General features: G+C 46.7%; 1 pseudogene; it reads left to right on the top strand.

Moving 5' to 3' along the window:
* Nucleotides 1–1,562: 1,562 nt before the first annotated feature.
* On the top strand, nucleotides 1,563–3,089 carry LOC137947675 (uncharacterized; annotated as a pseudogene).
* The last annotated feature ends 236 nt before the right edge of the window (nucleotides 3,090–3,325 follow it).

Genomic DNA, 3,325 nt, shown 5'->3' with positions numbered 1-3,325 from the left:
CTCGGTGACTCCCCCATGTTACCCTGCTCTAATACCAAGTTGTTATGGTCCTTGGTCATGGATCTTGTAACATGACGTTGGGGAGATGTGTTATGGACTCCATAGCATCTAGAGTGGATAGCCGGAGAAGAGGATAGATTGGGGTTTATTTGTAATTTGTTGAACTTATGGCCTTTGGCGTGTTTTCCCTAATTCCCTTTATAGGGTAATGAGATGAATGAATGAAACTAAGCATTGAATCAATTAGTTTTAGGCAGGTCAGATTCTCCCTCAGAGGTCCAAGTCGGATTCTCCCTCAGAGGTCCAGGTCGAGCCTCCTCAAGGCTCAATCCATTTCCACCATTACACGTTCCAAGAACAGGAGTTCTCTTCCAGTGTCAACAGCCAATCTGGAGGGAAGAGAAGGAAGAAGGGTGACAAAATCCATGGCCCAAGAAGATCCCAACATCATGGTATCAAACAGGTCCACCCTTGGGGATTCCTCTTCCCCAAAGGATTTGCATCAACTTATTGATGAAAATCATCAACGGACAGAGGAATCCATTGATGAGGTTCGTCAGACGATGGCTGCCCAACGTTCGGCCATGGCAGCCATGGATGCATCAATCCAGCTCCTCCTCCAGCGACAGGAGGACAGTGGACTTCGAGCGCCGCCGCCGGGAAGCAACAATCCTCCGGCTAACCACCACCATCACCATCCGCCACCACCACCGCCACAGCTGCGCCACCCACATCCCACAATATGACCCCATGCACATGCCCTTAATTCGGTGCCCAGTTATACACGACCTGCCGAACCTCCCTCCCCATCCACCCCTAGCTCCACCAGCGCAGACCACCGGCGCCGATTCATCTCCTCATGAGGAGCTTCTTCGTCAATCTGCTCTTCGACTTGATGCACAAATGGCTCGGATTTGTGCTAAGGTCTCTAGTGCCGCAGCAAAGAAATCAGAGAAATCTCCGCAGCACACGACCTCAGAGAGCCCTCTGTCTCTCCCGCGGAGGCGAAATCCGAAATTGAGGACACACCAAGTCCAAAATCGGAAGGATACCCCGCAAACCCTTCGTCGACACAAACGGAAGAGGTTTTACAGGCCAGCCCTCCCTCTATGGACGCTCTAAGTCTTCCCCCTCCGACGCCGCCGGATATCCGAGAGCTCCCTGTCTCAGCAAACCTCCCCAAACTTCCGAAATCCGACGGGAAGGTGACCTCCAAACAGAAGCCCTCCTTTGCCGTTGCAGCGCAACGACACATGTTCGTCGAGACGCAGAAATGCTATCGATTTCGGCCACTCCTCCATGTTGTTCGTCGTCCACAATGTCTTCAGCTTGACAGGCTAGAAGCTGGCTCGGGGTATAAAAATTCCAGACAACCACCGTTGACGCACTGGGATTGTTGTCCTTCTACAAACCGACAACAACCCAAACCCCGTGATTTTGATTTCGAAGTTGAAATCGTGGCCCTGGCGGTAGCATGTGAGGTTTCGCCCAGCGGATTTCAAAATTAAACTGCTTCCACAGGCAACTGATAATGACACTGTTGCGGATTTCATCTCGAATGTTTTTCCTAAGGTCCAAAGAGTCTATTACAGGCTCTTCCCATTGGGTTTCGAACGTTCGGTCTTTATGAGCCCTTATTTGGTGCACCTAGATTTCCAGTTTGGGGATAATCCTGGTGCCTTCCACATATTTGCTGAAATGGCCGGTCGAAATGAGAATGTTGGACATGCTTCTCGCATTCAGCCACAACCGAAACGCCGGGGAAACTGGAGTTGTGCGAGAAATGGTGACCATCAAGGCTGTTAAGGCTAAACAGGTCTTCGACAACCGTGGAAATCCTACAGTTGAGGTAGATATCATTTGCAGCAATGGGACTTTTGCTAGGGCTGCCGTACTAAATGGTGCTTCTACAGGTATATCTGAACCTCTAGAACTGAAGAATGGGGGAACTGACTATCTTGGCAAAGGTGTTCTTAACGAATGTCAATGCAACAATTAAGCTTGCCTTAATTGGAAAGGATCCAACTAAGCAGACTAAGATTGACAACTTCATGGTCCAAGTACTTGATGGAACAGTTAATGAATGGGATTGCTACAAACCAAAGCTTGGTGCTACTGCCATTCTCTCAGTTTCTCTTGCCATCTGCAAAGCAGGAGCTACTGTGAAGAATCTCCCTCTATACCAGCACATTGCCCACCTGGCTGGGCACAAGACCTTAGTGCTGCCGGTACCTGCTTTCAATGTGCTCAATGAAGGATCTCCTGTTGGAAACAAACTTGCACTGCAGGAGTTTATGATCCTTCCTGTCGGGGCCTCCTCATTCAAGGAAGCCATGCCAATGGGAGTCGAAGTGTATCACCATTTGAAGGTTTTAATTAAGAAGAACTATGGCCATGCCGTCACATCAGTTCATGGTTCTGAAACTAATGTGGGAAATGCAATAATCAATATGTACTCTAAATGTCGAGCAATATATGAATCTGATAGAGCTTTTGACACCATGTCTAGGAGCGATGAAGTCTCGTGGAGTACTATAATTGGAGCTTATGAACAGAATGGGCTTGGATTTGAAACTTTAAGAAGATATAGGGAAATGGCAATGGCTGGATTTGGTCCAACTCAATTCCGTTTTGCCTATTGTATTTCTGCTTGTTTTGGCCAAGCAGCTTTAGATGTTGGAAGTCAGTTTCATTCTTTGATGATTAAAGCTGGTTTTGTTGGAGATGTCTATGTTGGAAGCTCGGTTGTTGACATGTATGCTAAAGGACCGGCGCAGCATGGAAGAGTAGACAATGCAATTCAAATATTCAACGAGTTGGCAAAAACGGAGACAGATCCTAACAAAACAGTCGCCATCTGTTTGCTCACAGTCTGTAGTCATGTGGGCCTTCTAGAGGAGAGCATGTTCTTCTTTGATATGTTGTGCAACAACTATAAGATGGAGCCAGAATCTGAACCTTACTGCTGCTTGGTTGATGTTCTTGGGCAAGCTGGAAAACTCTATGATGCATATAAATTCATTGCTGGCTGCCTTTACAATGTGGGTTTCAGTGTGGAGAATGTTACTAAGTGCTTGTTGGAAGTATAATGTAAGTATAGGAGAGGAATTAGAAAAAAGAGTGATGCAGTTAGAGCCTGATGCTCATGCTTCTTACGTTCTTCTGTCAAATCTGTACTCAGAATCTGGTTTATGGAAAGAATCTTTGGAAGTCAAGAAGAAATTGGCAAAGATTGGAGTAACAAAGGATTCTGGAAGTGGGTGGGTGATTATAAATGATCAATTGCATAAATTTTCAATTGGAGAATTTTCACATCCTCAGCTTG

The sequence above is a fragment of the Aristolochia californica genome, unplaced genomic scaffold, assembly GCF_029961685.1.
Source record: "Aristolochia californica isolate CCGP_79_NKW_82.1479 unplaced genomic scaffold, dmAriCali1.0.hap1 SCAF_13, whole genome shotgun sequence".
NCBI lineage: Eukaryota > Viridiplantae > Streptophyta > Magnoliopsida > Piperales > Aristolochiaceae > Aristolochia > Aristolochia californica.
This window is presented reverse-complemented; position numbering and strand designations above follow the sequence as displayed.